Source organism: Piliocolobus tephrosceles, chromosome 6 (assembly GCF_002776525.5).
Source record: "Piliocolobus tephrosceles isolate RC106 chromosome 6, ASM277652v3, whole genome shotgun sequence".
NCBI classification, from domain to species: Eukaryota; Metazoa; Chordata; class Mammalia; order Primates; family Cercopithecidae; genus Piliocolobus; species Piliocolobus tephrosceles.
Genome location: NC_045439.1, coordinates 25018884 through 25036651, shown reverse-complemented (window position 1 = coordinate 25036651; position 17768 = coordinate 25018884). Strand labels below are relative to the sequence as shown.

Here is a 17768-nt window from a genome sequence, read left to right as displayed (position 1 = left end):
TCCAGACTCTCGGGCTCGCTCTGCGCCCGCCGGCTGCCGGCGCCGCTCCCGCCGCTCTTGATTGGCCGTGGCGCGCTCCCGAGCCGCGCCCTGATTGGACAGCCGGGGAGCCCTGGCGGAGGGACTGGCCGGGCGCCGCCGGGATCTGCTGGCCAAGTCTGCCGCGCCGCAGTCTTACTTTCCCGCGGCTCCCGGAGTCCCAAGCAGACCCCGAAGACGGGATCCTACTTGAAGTAAAGACTCAAGGCTTTAACAGTTTCACCCACTCTGAACAGTCTTGGCCCTTTACCTAGGGTGAGCTTACAGTCATTTACTTTGAGGAGCCCAAGATCCCAAGAGGAAATTACCTCTGTTTTCTCCAGTTTATATCAAAGGACGGTTAATTCACTTTAATTTTTTTGTTTTTTTTTTTTTTTTTTTTTGAGACGGAGTCTCGCTCTGTCGCCCAGGCTGTAGTGTAGTTGCACAATCTCAACTCTCTGCAACCTTTGCCTCCCGGGTTCAAGATACTCTCCTGCCTCAGCCTCCTGAGTAGCTGGGATTACAGGGACGTGCCACCACGCCCGGCTATTTTTTGTATTTTTAGTAGAGATAGGGATTCACCATGTCAGCTAGGCTGTCTCGAACTCCTGGCCTCAAGTGATCCGCCCGCCCCGGCCTCCCAAAGTGCTGGGATTACAGGCGTAAGCCACCTCGCTGGGCCTCAGTTGATTCACTTTATATTGAATAGGTGGACGGGCATGGATTGAACCTCACCTGGGAGGAACACCAGACAGAGCACGGCATGGTGTGGACTGTGTGAGAAGAGTTCTTTCATGGGCATCCCTCTCCAAGCATCAGAAGCGCATGGAGACATTAGCCCATAATTCAGGTTGCTCACTTTCCATAGCTGTGGCTTCTGCCAAAGCAGAGTTGCATTTGGATTGGTCAAACTGTCACTCCAACGAAGAAGGACTGTTTCAGCCAGAGAACCAAGCTGACCCAAGACGGTTTGTCAAACTGCTCAACCCTCATCGCTTCACATTAAACTCAGCCCAGGGATGACAAGTGAAAGAAGGATGGCAAATGAAGGAAGAGTGACAAGTGAAGGAAGAACCTGAATTCTACTTCCATAACCTTGGAATCTTGTTGGGGGCAGGAACTGCTTATGTCTTGGTCTGTTCTCTGTCTCTAGCAAAATGCTTTATTTAGTTCGCCCCCTGTATCACATTTCTTCCCTGGTGACCACTGCTTAATGCTCAAAACTCAAATATTCTTTCCTCTGCGAAGTCTTCACTCAATCTCCTAGGCTGAGTTGGGAACCTCTTGCCTGTCTTATATGCCCATAACATCAATTAGCAACAGCATTCTAGTGATCTGCTCAAATGGCCGTCTTTCTAACTAGAAGACTGTGCATTACTTCGTGATGTATCCCCAATCAATGTATCCCCAATTAAGTAGGTACTTAATAAACATGAAGTGACTGATGAAAACCCCTGACAGGCTAATAGGGTGGTATTAAAGAGACCAGGGCCACACCCTATCCTGGTCTTCAACAGGGCATTCTTCAGTTCCAGACTGGAAGAACATTTGGTGTGGAGCAAAGTGATCATCCATTCAATCCAACGGTGAATAGGTAGTTTCTGTATGTCAAACACTGTCAGGTCAAGAGAAGAATAAGCTCTTCCTTAAATGAACACAAGGTGAAGTGGTGCAGCTGACTTACAAGACAGTTATACAATTTCTCAAAAAGTTAAACATAGAGTTACCATATGACCCAGTAATTCCATTCCTTGATATACACCCAAGAGAACTGAAAGCATATGCCTACACAAAAACTTGTGCACAAATGTTCATAATATCATTATTCACAATAGCTGAAGGTGGAAACAACCCAAATGCCTGTCAATTAATGATAGATAAACCAAATGTATTAAATAGTACAGAAGGTCCTCCAATAATGTCGTTTCTTTAGGATGTTGATGAGAAAAAAAAATCAACTGTCAGCTGAAAGCTTGCACGTTCTCCCCACATTTGCATGGGTTTTCTCCAGGTACTCCAGTTTCCTTTTGCATTCCAAAGATGTGCACATTAGGTCCATTGGTGCGTCTAAATTGTACCAGGATGAGTGTGAGTGTGTGTGCGTGTGAGAGAGAGAGAGAAAGAGAAAGAGAGAGAGGCTTGCGATGGAATGATGTCCTGTTTGGGACTGGTTCCCTGTTGGTGTGCTGAGCTGCCAGATGGGCTCCAATCACCTGGAGACCTCGAACTGGAGTAATGGGGCAAATAATTATCTTGCTTGTTTTTATTAATCTTTTAAAAGTATACATATAGGCCGGGTGCGGTGGCTCAAGCCTGTAATCCCAGCACTCTGGGAGGCCAAGATGGGTGGATCACGAGGTCAGGAGATCAAGACCATCCTGGCTAACACGGTGAAACCCCGTCTCTCCTAAAAAATACAAAAAACTAGCCGGGCGAAGTGGCAGGCGCCTGTAGTCCCAGCTACTCCGGAGGCTGAGGCAGGAGAATGGCCTAAACCGGGAGGCGGAGCTTGCAGTGAGCTGAGATCCGGCCACTGCACTCCAGCACGGGGGACAGCGAGACTCCGTCTCAAAAAAAAAAAAAAAAAAAAAAAAAAAAGTGTACCTATAGCTCACATTTATTTCCACCTTTAATATTAGAAGTGTTTTTGCTCTTTATTTAGCAGTTTGGTGATGTTTTTGTGACCAGAAATATGCTGTAGGAACTTAATTCTTATTTATGTCAATTCCCTTATGGGAAAATTGGGGATTTTTATACATTGTTTTGCTTAAAGGTTGCCATTTCAAGAACCTATCAATGACAATAAATGAGAACTTACTGTATATCCATATAATGGAATATTATTCAGGCATAAAATGAAGTACTGATAAATGCCAAAATATGGATAAATCTAGAAAATATTATGCTATGTGAGAGAAACCAGAAACAAAAGGCCACGCACTGTATGATTCTATTTATATGAAATATTCAGAATAGGCAAATCCATAGAGACAGAAAGCAGATTAGTGGTTGCCAAGGGGAAACGAGGAGTGACTGCTTAATGGCTATGAACTTTCTTTTTGGGGTGATGAAAATGTTCTGTAGTTAGTGGTTATGGTTATACAACTTTGTGAATATGCTAAAAACCGCTGAATCGTTAAAGAAAATTCACTGCATGCTTTCTGAGAATACATACATTATGAAAGTGTAGCAACCATCAGTAATGGACGTGTTGGTTAAATCCTAAGGTATAGTAGCTAAAAGTGAAAAGGAACTTTTCTAAGTCTGTGAAAAGCATTTAAATGTGGCTCCCACCTTCAGCATCCCGGAGAGGATTTACTCTTTAGATCTGCGTTGTTCAATGGAATATTCTAAGATGATGGAAACGTTCTTTATCTGAGCTATTTAATACAGAAGCCACTAGGCATGTGTGGCTGCTGGACGCTTGAAATGTGATTAGTGCAATTTGAAGAACTGAATTTTAAATTGTGTTGAAATTTAAATAGCCACATGTGGTTAGTGGCTACCAATACGGCAGTGCAGCTTTTGCTGGTTCGGAGGACTAGCGCCATTTTAATCGGCAGTTTGGAAGAATACTGGCGGTCATGGGAGTGGGAAAATCTATGTCTTTATGTCTCACAACCCAGATCAACCCTGTATCCACTAGAAACCCTTCATAAGATCTCACAGCTCCCACCCTTCTCCTCTCTATGAATTCTTAATAAACTTCAGTCCATAAGACAGGGTTTAGTTTTGTCTGTATGGCAAGGCACTTCTTCTACTCCACATGTATTTATGGGCCAGGCATTTTGTGGGACATGCTAGGAACAGGAAGGATTGTAGACAATGACAGCCAAATTCTACAGGGCTGGTGTTGAGAAAAGTGAGAGGAAAAAGGGACAAGAGAAATTCATTACAAAGACCCGGCTTTTTCCCTCCTTCCCTCCAACACCCCACTCTCAGACACACACGGACACACACTCCAACACTCAGACACACACACACACACACACACTCTTCCAAGTAGGAAATCTTGCTAGTAAGATGCTGAAGTGGTGTTGAAGAATCTTTATTTAGATTTCCTGTTTCCAACTCAAGCTCCGTAACATCCTAACTCTTCCAATACATCCTCTGTTCATATTGATCTTTCCCATCTATGAACTTTTACTGAACTTGACATCAATAATATGGAAGGTAATGTTTTTCTTTTGTTTCTTTCTTTTTTTTTTTTTTTTTTTTTTTTTTTGCGATGGAGTCTTGCTCTGTCACCCAGGCTGGAGTGCAATGGTGCTATCTCAGCTCACTGCAACCTCTGCCTCCCAGGTTGAAGCGATTCTCCTGCCTCAGCGTCCCGAGTAGCTGGGACTACAGGCATGTGCCACCATGCCCGGCTAATTTTTTGTATTTTTAGTAGAGACGGGGTTTCACTGTGTTAGCCAGGATGGTCTCGATCTCCTGACCTCGTGATCTGCCGGTCTGGGCCCCCCAAAGTGCTGGGATTACAGGCATGAACCACCGCACCCGGCTGGAATATAATGACTTTCTAAGTGTTCTTCTATAATGTGGTGTCCTCACAGCAAGATTCATTTGTTGCACAAATATTTATTGAACTCATACCTATTTTGTGCCAGAACAGCCTCAAGGGGTGTGGATAAAAAGGATGAAAGACAGTCACTGGACAACTTAGAGCCTGATGAGGAGGCACACAAATAAACCATTCTACCATAGCTCTGCTTAGATGTGTAGGAAGGGTCGCTGAAAGCACAGGGCAAGGAGCTGCCAAAAAGACACAGAAAAATCAGGGAAAGCTTCTCAGAGGAAGTGATATTTGAGGAATTTGAAGGATAAGTACAAATTTCAAGTTGTTTTTATTTAATTCACTTTTATTGTGCACCTTCAAAAGTTAGATTTAAGGTAGCTTTTCAGGAGAAGTTTTAGGACCTAATGTTGGAAACAATGCATTAACCTCAAGGTCTGTCTCAACATCTGTGACAATGTTTTGCATTGCTGATGAGATTCCTAGCTGGACAGTCACCCTTGCTGCCCTCTAAAGTTATTCCTGAGAGGAAAGCAAAATTAATAGAAGATAAATCTTTCTGATATCAAGGAGTTTAAAATCTCTCATGTGCTGTTGCTGTATCCTTCTTACTGGTCTCTTGGGGGTTATTTTCTTCTAATCCATGTATCCCAAATATCAGTCACTTATGTCCCATTGTCACCATTCTTACCATTTCCACATATCATCTGCACAATTATGTACTTAATTGCTTCTTTGAATTGGCTTTCATTTTGCTCAGTTTTCCTAAAAAGGATTTTTGATATCATTATCGTAAGTGAAAAACCAGTATAATTTGCCATAAAGAGATAATTAACCATAAAAATCATACAATAAAAACAAAACTATGTTATTTAATCTTGGCTGGATATTGTTGGTTGCTGAAGGTTCTGAGTTTGAGGCTCTGCTCTTTCTTTGATGAAAAGGGAGGTTACCATGCCTTGGAGAGATATGAAAAACATATAGGCACCAAATGAATCATTTCTCCTCAAGTTAATCAAACAGACTCAAAGAGAATTTTAAAGAGACTAACTCTCTCACTATATGAACCAATGAAATTCAATTTCCCTTTTGCATATCACTTAGAACCAGCTCTTGCACCAAGTAAAATCAGTTTGTCCTGGGTACCGCACTTGTAAACATTGTCTGATCCATCCCTTTCATAGCGATTGGAATGATCTAATATATAAATCTCATAATTTCTCTCTCCTATTAAAATTCCTTCAATGGCTCTTTGTTACCTAAGGGAAAAAATCTTAGTTCCTTACGATGAGATACAAGATCCCCCTTAATCAGCCTTAGCCTACTTCTCCAGCCTTAACTTCTGTCATCCTCCTCTTTAACTTCCTATTCCACCAATGCTGATCTATTTGTAGTTCCTAGAACGTACCATGTACCATCACACTTCTGCGCCTTTGAACATACTCTTCCCTTTACCCAGTGTGCTATTCATCATCTACTCATCCTTATCATCTTCCATTTCTCTTCTCTGCTTATTTTTATTTATCTGCCTAGTATCATATGCACACCACCAACAATAACTACAGTACAACAGCATTCCTCTGGCAACACCTGCCCCTTTCTTCTGGGGCATCTTCCTCCACTGTCTCCAACCCCATGATTTTAGCAGGAACTGACAAGTTCTCATATGACTTCTTATCCCTGACCACAACTGATTGTCCTACATGTGGGCAACCTAACCAAGGTAAACCAAGCAGATTTCCTGAGAATTTCATATCAAGAACAGCACATTTGAGTTACTCTTTCTCCGTTTTAAGATGCAGAGAGAAACTGAGGCAAGTAAAGTAGACATTCTCTATTCCAGGGGTCTCTAACCTCCAGGCCGCAGACTGGTACTGGTCCATGGCCTGTTAAGAACTGGGCCACTCAGCAGGAGGTGAGCAGCAGGTGAGCACGCATTATTGCCTGAGCTCCACCTCCTGTCAGATCAATGGTTTAGATTCTTATAGGAGGGTGAACCCTATTGTGAACTGTGCACGCAAGAGATCTAGGTTGTGCGCTCCTTATGAGAGTCTAATGCCTGATAATCTGAGGTGGAACAGTTTCATCCTGAAACCACCCTCCTTTCCCCCACCCCTGCTATCATGGAAAAATTGTCTCGCACGAAACCAGTCCCTGGTGCCAGAAAGGCTGGGGACTGCTGCTGTAATCCACTTGTGCTGAAGACCAGCTATTTCCTTGCCCTTCTTTCCTTTTAGGTCGTTCAACTTTTCCTTTTATTTTGTGAAAGAGATTCCGGTATCCTTACAATTAAGTCCCTTTTTCTTAAACTAGTTTGAGTTTCTGTCACTTACACCCAAGTGTCCTAATACATACCTAATTGTTCTCAAGGTCCCAACAAATGCTACTCCTTTGTGAAGGCTTCCCTGACTCCCCCAAGCTCACAAAGGTGCCCCTTCTCTTATGCCATCCTGCATTTTGTCACACCAGACCCCCTTTTTAGTAATTGTCTTGGTGATCTTGACATTTTTGTGTGGGGAATAGTGTGTGCTGTCCCTGTCACCTATTTTGAGTATTTCATTAATCACCCCGATGGGAAGGCGGATTTAAAGCACAACAACCCATTAACAATATGCTTTCAGAGAAGTCAATATGTACCAAGAAAAATTTTGTTTAACTATTAACTAATATTAGCTGCTCCACTGTGAATAACTTTTTTAACACTAAGCTTAATCCTTAAAAGGACTTTAAAGATCTACCAACTACAAGTTCTCTCTCCTGCCCTTCCAGGACGGAATTAGAAATGCAGAGGCTCATGACCGTGACCCCACAAAGAGCAACCACCAGGATGGAGGCAGCACCTGGAGATGAGGGCAGAAACTGACGAGCACATGGAAGGGAGGGTCAGAGAAAAAGGGAGATCTAAGAGAAAAGAAACCCTGGGAGTCCCACCTGTCACCGAATCTCTCTGAATTAAAAGACAACTTTATAAAAAGTAAATAATATTTTTCAGCATGCATGAATTTCTATCTCTGATCATACTTAGCTAAATAAGATTGAATTCTTTTAGGAAATTGATTGAACCTTTGTACCTTCTCAGGTGTTACTAGCGTGACACAGATGTCACATCTGTTTGCACATTTATCTCATGTCTAGACTGGAAGCTTTTTTAGAAAAGAGATTCTTGCAATCTTTGAGATGCTGTTGAGTGTCTCACATAGGACCCAGCACTTAGCCCACCCTTGAGCTGGATTTTGATTATTTTAGCCTGTATTTTGTAGGAATGCTTTCCAGCTGCAAGTATCAGAATAACCAGCTACAGTAACTCACAGACTAAAGACATTCATTATCTGACCTGAACAGTCTGAACATTAGAAGTCCCAGAGGATGTTGTTTAATAATGGCAAAAGGGGCCAGGCGTGGTGGCTCACGCCTGTAATCCCAAAACTTTGGGAGGCCGAGGCAGGTGGATCACTTGAGGTCAGGAGTTTGAGACCAGCCTGGCTAACGTGGTGAAACCCCGTGTCTACTAAAAATACAAAATTAGCCAGGCATGGTGGTAAGCACTTGTAATCCCAGCTACTTGGGAGAATCACTTGAACCTGGAAGATGGAGGTTGCAGTAAGCAGACATCGTGCCACTGCACTCCAGTCTGGGTGACAGAGCAAGAGTCCATTCTCAAATAAATAAAAATAAAATAAAATAAATAATAATAATGGCAAAAGGACCCTGGCTCTTTCTACTCTCTCATCCTAGGCTTTTTGTCTCTTTATCTTAGGTTTTTTGCCTTGTGATTGCAAAATGGTTGCCACAGCTCCAGGTATCTCATCTTTAAAAAGCTTATTTAAGGAAGAAAGGAAGTGGTCTGGGCTGGAGAAGAGGCTTTTTTTATATCAGGGAGGAAAATCTTCCTAAAACACCTCCTCCACATCTGGTAAATTCTCACTTATATCTCAGTAGCTAGGACTGAATCACATGGCCATGCCTAGTTGCAAGAGAGACAGGAAAGCTAGTTTAGTATCTTACTTTTCCAGCCTCAGGAATGAAAAGTAGGTGTATTACTGGCAATGCTGCTCTTAAACCAGACAAATGGAGCCCTGGCCCAGGATCCAGGCCTCAGGGGTTCTATGCTTTGTGACCCAGTGCTATCTGGGTGGGTAAACCTGAGCCTGGATCAAGAACCAAATGCAATGTCCTCACTTCTGTTCCCATGTCTTCACCTCGGGGCACTCTTTACCTACTACCACTCAGGTGGAGTTAACCAGAGACCCGAGGAGCTCTTGCATCTATGGGATCTTTTTGGTATCTTGTGGCTGGATTCTTCATCCAGGAGGACCGCCTGGAGTGTGGATTGCCTCACTGGCCTGTGAATTATTTCTTTCATTAGATCGTACAAGATTGAGATGCCAGAATCGTGCTGGGGTGCTGATTTTGGGTGATTCTCATTCACATCACACACAGGATGAGTTTGGGGCTCTAAACTATTGTTAGTTCTCTGTTCCCTGCTAACCTTCAGTGTGAGCTGCGTGTGTGGGCCTATATCCTTGTTTTAACTGGCTATATTTCAACTGCAATGCCACCTCTGGACCTGAGGGCAGCTGGGTTCGGGGAGACATCCTTTACCCTGTGCTAGGACCCAGGGCAGTTACCCTCTACCCCGTGGGCTCTCCACCAGTTCTCTAGGGACAGTCATACCTATTTCTTTCCAGGGCTTTCCAGGCCATCACCCCACAATGCCAGTGAGCCCTTCTGGTCCATGTACCCTCTCACTTCTGATCAATGGGGTGACATAATTCTCTTGTTGGTCAGTCTTAATCTTTGTGGAAAGGGATACACATTCCTTGCATGAATGAAATTACTCTTTTTTTTCTTTCTTTCTTTTCTTTTTCTTTCTTTTTTTTTTTTTTTTAAAGAGACAGGGTCTCATTCTGTTTCCTGGGCTGGAGTGCAGTAGTGCAAACATAGCTCACTGCAATCTCGCATGCCTGGGCTCAAGCAATCCTCCCGCCTCAAGCCCTTTGAGTAGCTGGGATTATACATGTCACCACATCTAGCTAATTTTTAATTTATTGGTAGAGACAAGGTCTCACTATGTTACTCAGGCTGGTCTCCAACTCCTGGCCTTCAGTGATCCTCCTGTCTCAGCCTCCCAGAGCACTGGGATTACAGATGTGAGCCACTGTGGCTGGCCCAAGACGACTCTTCCTGTTTGTTCTATTGTCCCCACCAGTGGCAGCGTATGGAAGGCAGAAGTTTAGCCAACAACCAGACAGCACTCTCTAGAAATGCAGTGGTTAGAACCTAAAGATCTCTTGAGCTCGTTGGAAGGGTTGTTGTTCTTGATAGGGTTGCTGGGAGATTCAAATGAGATTGTGCACCAGAGAATCCTCTGTAATCTACACTGTTACACACAGATATTAGTTATTTTATTCCCATCTGACAGATAAGAAAACCAGAAAAGAGGAAAGTTAAATTACTCCCATGACAGAAAGGCCCCATGGGAGTGCTGCTGGGAAGGGAAGCTCTGGTTTCAGATGGCCTGGGATGGCTCACTCAGCTCTGCCAGCTCCTAGCTGGGCCATCCTGGGTCAGTTTCTGAGCCCTAGTTCCATAGTTACTAAGTGGGGGATGGGGAGGAACAATCCACCTATGTCAGAGGGTTTTGGTGAGCATTAAATATGCCTGGAACTTGATAAATATTAGCAGGTACTCAACAAATATTAACTGCTATTATTATTTTATTACACGGATATTTGTAGGAGAGCCACAGGTCTCCTGGGCCACAGCCCTGCTGTGCACTAGAAATGAGTTGTGAAAAAGTACTTCCAAAATGAGATTGCCAGAGGCTGCAGTGGTATGTTAGATTGTTTGGCATTGGAGAGGCAATATAGCAGATGGGAAACATTACAGACTCGGGAGCCAGAAGGCCTGGGGTTTGGATCCTGGCTCAGTCACTTAATTGTTAAACCATTTAACAGGTCTTTGGCAAGTTACTTAGCCTCTCTGTGCCTCAGTTTCTTCATTTCTGAAATGGGGATATTAGCACCCACCTTATAGGTTCTTATGAGGATTGAATGAGTTAATGTACATCAAGTGTTTAGGACAGTGCCTGGGTCATAGTGTTAGGAATGATTGGATGCTATGAAATTTATTATTTTGAATTCATTTAAAATTCAAAACAAACTTTGCTCTTCAAAATTCCAATTGGTGAGCTGAGCGTGGTGGCTTATGCCTGTAATCCCAGCACTTTGGGAGGCCAAGGCAGGTGGATCACCTGAGGTCAGGAGTTCGAGACCAGCCTGACCAACATGATAAAACCCCATCTCTACTAAAAATACAAAATTAGCCGGGTGTGTAGTGCATGCCTGTAATCCCAACTACTTGGGAGGCTGAGGCAGGAGAATTGCTTGAACCTGGGAGGTGGAGGTTACAGTGAGCCAAAATCATGCCATTGTACTCCAGCCTGGCCAACAAGAGCAAAACTTCTTCTCAAAATAAAACAAAATAAAATAAAATGGAATGCAATGAAATGCAATAAAATAAAATAAACATAAAAATAATTCCAATTGGCTTTTATTTCAAGAAATCTGCATTTTAGTGATTCAAAAGAAAAGAAAAGAAAAGAAAAAAAGGTAGGCACAAAGATATACTCTCTGCCTTTGTACCTTTGCTTGTGTTGTTCCCTTTGCCTGAAATCCCTCCTTTTTTACCCATAAAACTACCACATATTGTCCACTCTCCCAGAGGCCAGGACTCATTCTACCACACTCTTGTCCCTCAAGCAAGACCCATGTCTCCTTTTTACTTACCTGTATAATTCTTGACGTGTTCAATAAATGTTTCTTGAATGGAAAGGTGAAAGAAAGTAAGAGACGTTATTTTCAGTTCCTGCAGTTTGCGAATGCAACACTGTAGTTCATAATGGAGTAATGTCCTCTCTCTCAGAGAATGAAGGGATTGGCAGAGTGACTTGGGGAGATGGTGCCAGTCTCAACAGTAGGAGGGGAAAACACAAAGAATAGCAAACAACCCAGTCTTTCACTAAAAGGGGCTCCATCCTCCAACACCATGTTTTCCTGGATTGGGGAGAAGTAGTAGCATAGAGTGACCCAGAGGGGTGCTGTGGACTCAGGACAACTTGAGTATGGTTCCAATTGTGTCATCCAATGGCTGTTTAACCCTAAAACCAAACATCTCTGAGCCTGTTTTCTTGCCTGTAAAATGAGGGTAATACCAACCCCAAAGGGTAACTTTGATGATGAAATGAGATAATAGTGCAATGCCTGGCACTTAGGAAATGCTTTTATTTCATTTTATTTTTTTGAGACGGAGTCTCGCTCTGTTGCCCAGGCTGGAGTGCAGTTGAGTGATCTCGGCTCACTGCAAGCTCCTCCTCCTGGGTTCACTCCATTCTCCTGCCTCAGCCTCCCAAGTAGCTGGGACTACAGGCGCCCCCCACCACAACTGGCTAATTTTTTGTATTTTTTAGCAGAGACAGGGTTTCATCGTGTTAGCCAAGATGGTCTCGATCTCCTGACCTCATGATCCACCTGCCTCGGCCTCCCAAAGTACTGGGATTACAGGCGTGAGCCACGGCGCCCGGCCAGAAATGCTTAATTAATGTTTCTTTAAATGAATGAAGAGGGCTTTTAAAGAAAGTCCTATTGTTGAGGAAGACTGCTATCCTTGAAAGCACAGCATTGCTTGATGCTATGCTCTGTCTGTCATAGATCAGTGACTGATTCTCCAGTCATCACGGGGCCACCTCCTCAGACCCTCAGTCCGCAGTTGAACCACAACCAAGAAGTCTGGGAGGCAGTATTTGGCAACCTCCTTCCCAAACCCTTCTCCTCTCCAGCTGGCACAGAAACACTCCACATTTCAGCTTCCACAGCAATTACGAGAACCTACACCCTTTTATTGTTTGACTTTCCCTAGCAATGGAGCAATCACATGATTTTCACAGGAAAAACAACTCTGGGATCAGAGACAGTCTGGACTGAGCCATGAACTTTCTGGTCCCTGTGTCTGAGTTCCCAGAGAGAAAAGACATTTGATGCTGGCAGAATGAAGGCTGAGCTGGACAAAAAACAGAGCCAGCACATGCTCAGAGCAGGCTGGCCAACCGAGCAGGTTGCATTTCAGGATTAAAAACAGTAACGATCCTAACAAAATAGAAGCTCATATATACTGAGTGCTAAGTACCAGGTACAGACATCGTAATCATCAGCACAATCCAAGACGAAGATTTTACTATCTTCATTACATCAAGGAGGAGAAGTCAAGGGCTTAGCTAGCATTTCACCCCTTTTGCAGTCCCCAGAGCCTATGTGTTTATCCTCTAGCCCCGTGTCTACCTACAGCAGCAGCGCTTTCGAGCTCTTTGCACACAAATCTCCTAGGGATCTTGGAATGCAGATTCTGAGGTTCTGCATTTCTAATGAGCTTCCAGGGAATGCTGCTGGTCCAGGACCTTTAGTTGCAAGGGTTGAACCGGTGGCCTCAACCTTGGTTGCACATTGGACTCACCTGAAAGCTTTCCACATATTGATGCCTTGGCTGCATCCTGGAAAGTCTGACTTTGTTGGTCAGGGGTGCAGCTCTGACATAGCATTTCTAAAGCCCTCCCATTGAAGGAATATGTAGCCAGGGCTGACACCACGGTTCTGGTGGGAGGTAACATCTGTAGGTTCTTGAGGATACTCCATTACCCTGAGCTCCCCTTTAGCAACCACAGGGACATCTGCGACTGGGCTTCAAGGACGCCCTTGAAGAGGCCTCTCCCAGAAAACTCCAAGCCCATGAAGAGGCCAGAGCCGCCACCTGTTTCCTTGAAATAGTTAGCAGCTGTGCTGAGTGACCTCATCGCTCTGGCTCTGCCTCAGGCCAAGCTACGATCTGGAAAGCTCTCCTCCCAAGTCAGGGCTCCCCTTATGTCGGGGGCAGAGGGGGAAGCATCGCAGCTCAGGAGGAGCTGCAGGTTAATGGCAGAGCCCATCTGGACCTAGTGGGAAGAATGAGGGTGCAGGGTGGGGGCACCCCAAGGGACTTCACAATGGACAGTCCCTGGGCTGTGAGGCCATGGCTGTGAGTGCAGCTGACTGCCTCACCCCTGGCTTCCTCCATTGCTCACCCTCCCCAGACCCTTGGGAACTGATGAAATCACAAGGGGGCTCCTCTCCCCCTCCTGTAAGCGATGCATAAACAAACAAACATTATCAGCTGGGCGCGGTGGCTCAAGCCTGTAATCCCAGCACTTTGGGAGGCTGAGACGGGCGGATCACGAGGTCAGGAGATCGAGACCATCCTGGCTAACACGGTGAAACCCCGTCTCTACTAAAAAAAATACAAAAAAAACTAGCCGGGCGAGGTGGCGGGCGCCTGTAGTCCCAGCTACTCCGGAGGCTGAGGCAGGAGAATGGCGTAAACCCGGGAGGTGGAGCTTGCAGTGAGCTGAGATCCAGCCACTGCACTCCAGCCCGGGCGACAGAGCAAGACTCCGTCTCAAAAAAAAAAAAAAGAAAAACAAACAAACAAACAAACAAACATTGAAGTATGCAAGTAAAAATGCAAAGCCCATTTCTTTTTCCCCATTTCCAAGAGGCAATCACCTGTCGCAACTGGGTTTATATCCTTCCAAATCTTTTCTGTACATTAATATGTGTATTTCTACACACAAACATACATATGCAATCCTGTTTTATAAACAAAAATGCATCATAGAATATAAGTCCAAACACTATCTTGCTTATTTTTTCCATGCAGTTATATATACTTATCAATTGTTTTAGTGTCTGGAAACTTGTCTGGAAATCAGAATCACTCAGGGGCACATTTTAAACATTGAGATTGACGGGTCTCACTCCAAACCTGCTGAATGAGAATTTCTCAGGGAGGCACCTGGGGAAGTCTTTTTTTTTTTTTCTTTATTGTGTGTGTGTGTATGTGGAGAGAGAGAGAGAGACAGAGAGAAACAGGGTCTTGTTCTGTTCCCAAGACTGTAATGCAGTGGCACAATCGTAGCTCACTGCAGCCTCAATCTCCTGGGCTCAAGTGATCCTCCCACCTCAGCCTCCCTTGTAGCTGGAACTACAGGCATGCGCCACCACACCTGGCTATTTTTAAGTTTTTTGTAGAGACAAGGTCTTGCTATGTTGCCCAGGCTGGTTTCAAACTCCTGGCTTTAACTGATCCTCTGACCTTGGCCTTCCAAAGTGCTGGGATTACAAGCATGAGTCACCATACCTGGCCTATATTGATATTTTTAATAAGTGTCTCAGGTGATTCTTATGGGAAATATCTTGCCTTTTTAATGCCTGTATGTGTCCCATGGACATACGATCATTTATTAACCAGTTCCTTTCTGTTGAACATTTAGTTTGTTTTCAGCTTTTTTCTTCATGCTATAAATAATACTACAAACATAAATGCATTGTACAGATCCCCATGTGTGTTTCTGTAGGATAGTCTCCTAGGAGTGGATAGCTACGTGCAAGGCTTACCTGGAACTTTTTTCACCCTCTAAGACTGCTTATGTTTGAATCATGGAACCTCATAGCAGGACAGAACCTTAAAATCTGTGTAAAGACCAATACTGTCCTATAGAAATATAATGTAAGTTGTACATATAATTTGAAACTTTCAGTAGCTACATTAATTTTAATAATATATTTTTACTTAACCTTATATATCAAATCTATTATGATCTCAACATATAATGAAATGAAAAGTATTAATGAAAATACTTGCTATGGTTTGAATGTTTGTTTCTCCTCAAAATTTATATGTTGAAATCCTAACCTCCAAGGGGATGGTATTAGAAAGTGGGGCCTTTGGGAGGTGATTAGGCCATGAGGGTGGGGCCCTCAGAATGGGGTTAGAGCCCTTATAGGAGAGGCCTGTAATCCTAGCACTCAGGAGGCTAAGGCAGGAGGATCACCTGAGGCCAGGAGTTGGAGATCAGCTGGGGCAACACAGCAAAACTACATTCTATGAAAAGAAATAAATACACAGGCCGGGCGCGGTGGCTCAAGCCTGTAATCCCAGCACTTTGGGAGGCCGAGACGGGCGGATCACGAGGTCAGGAGATCGAGACCATCCTGGCTAACACGGTGAAACCCCGCCTCCACTAAAAATACAAAAACTAGCTGGGCGAGGTGGCGGGCGCCTGTAGTCTCAGCTACTCAGGAGGCTGAGGCAGGAGAATGGCGTAAACCCGGGAGGCAGAGCTTGCAGTGAGCTGAGATCCGGCCACTGCACTCCAGTCCGGGCGACAGAGCAAGACTCCGCCTCAAAAAATAAATAAATAAATAAATACACAAATAAATTTTTTAGAAAAGTGGCCCGAGGCTGGGTATGGTGGCTCACACCTGTAATTGCAGCACTTTGGGAGGCCAAGGTGGGCAGATCACCTGAGGTCAGGAGTTTGAGACCAGCCTGGCCAACATGGCAAAACCCCATCTCTACTAAAAATACAAAAATTAGCCGGGCCTGGTGGTGTGTACCTGTAATCCCAGTTACTCAAGGGTCTGAGGCAGGAGAATCACTTGAGCCCAGGAGGCTGAGAGGGGAGAATGGCTTGAACCACGGAGATGGCGATTGCAATGAGCCATGATCACACCACTGCACTCCAGCCTGGATAACAGAGTGAGACTCTGATTTAAAAAAAAAAAAAAAGAGGCCTGAGAGAGACTTCCTCACCCTTTCTACCATAAGGGTAGAAAGAAAAGGTACCACCTAGGAAACAGAAAGTGGGCCCTCGTCAGACACAGAATCTGCTGGGGCCCTGATCTTGGACTTTCCAGCCTCTAGAACTGTGAGAAATAAATTTCTGTTGTTTATAAGCTACCCAGTATGTGGTACTTTGTTATAGCAGCCTGCGTGAACTAAAACAGTATTGTCTATCTGCTCTTCCTGTGAAGTCTTTGGAGAGTGTGTGGATTTTACACTTAGAGCATGCCTCACTGGGACCAGCCACATGGGATAAGTAACTGTTGTATCGGGTAGTGCAGATCTAAACCTTTTATTTTACTTAGACAATATTCATAGGGGACAGGAACAAACAATCATGGAGCAGCTACAATCTACTTGTCCCCGAATAAGCACTTAACATCCATTATTACTGCGCCCCTGAGTTGCTGCCCGGAGTCCCTGTCCATTACTCCCGGTTTGGAATTATCCGTCTCTGCCTGCAGAGCTGCAGACGTGGCAGGAGAGAGTTGGGAGGGTGGGGCAGGGTGCAGGCAGAGTTCTGGACAGGGATGCAGGGCAGCGCCTGGGTGAGTGAAGCAGCTTCTTTGTGAGCCCTCGTAGAAGTTTGGGGGTGGGGACAGTATAAGGAAGGCAGGGTATGGGTAATTATTACGCTCATTATTTCAACTTGAGGTCTGTAATTTGCCAGCATCACACAGCCACAACACAGAGGCAGAAATGGAATCGAATCTTCAGATTCCAGAGCCCATGCTTCTCTTTTATCCCATAGATGTCTCCAAGACAGTCATTCAAAGTCTGTCCTTACATTAGTGATGCACGGAGAGCTGTAAACAAATTAAGTGAATGATTACAAGTCACGTTGTCAAACTATTCTGAACGGTTTCCCATTCCGCAGACTTGTGGTTAAAAACATATGCGCTGAGGTCCCCTGGTGGAAGTCAGAGTTATTGCAAGGGGCAGGCAAATGGGTTTGTGGCTTTCCTAGTTCATGTCCTGAATACATAAAAATGGGACATGACATGAATGTCCTTCAAATTTTTTTTTTTTCAAAAAGGACCTAATACTTGGCAAACATTGGAATCACTGCAATACATTCTCCCATCTCAGACTATCAGAGGGACGGTTCCAAAGAGATCCCAGCTGCAGGTTCTGCTTCAGTTATATCATTTTTTGGGTAAGTATGTTCAGCTGTACATGGTTATGTCTCAGTTTCTAAATTTACTGTGTGTGTTAATGTGCCTGTTCTCCAGCTAGATTGTCAGCTGATCAAAGGAAAGACTCGAACCCCTAGTTTAAGGCCCTGCACATTCTGAGTTCTTAAATGATTATCAATGACATTAAACCAATGTTGTTGATTGCCTAAGTAAAATGATATAAAAGCACAAAATGAATTTGGTATTAATAATGGCTATCTATGGCCTTCGCTGCTCAGGGTCCCCCCCTACCTTTTTTTGAGACGGAGTCTCGCTGTTGTCCGGCCTGGAGTGCAATGGTGTGATCTCGGCTCTCTGCAACCGCTGGCTCCTGGGTTCAAGGGATT

At 44.3% G+C, this 17768-nt stretch overlaps 1 long non-coding RNA gene across 1 annotated transcript; it reads right to left on the bottom strand.

Annotated features, from left to right (window-relative positions):
• Nucleotides 1-4852: 4852 nt before the first annotated feature.
• Nucleotides 4853-13314, bottom strand: LOC111538176. The gene is made up of 3 exons (XR_002730245.1): nucleotides 13046-13314; nucleotides 5150-5302; nucleotides 4853-5059 (listed from the first exon to the last, which is right to left on the bottom strand). It is a non-coding gene; the product is annotated as an uncharacterized LOC111538176 (long non-coding RNA).
• Between the last annotated feature and the right edge of the window lie 4454 nt (nucleotides 13315-17768).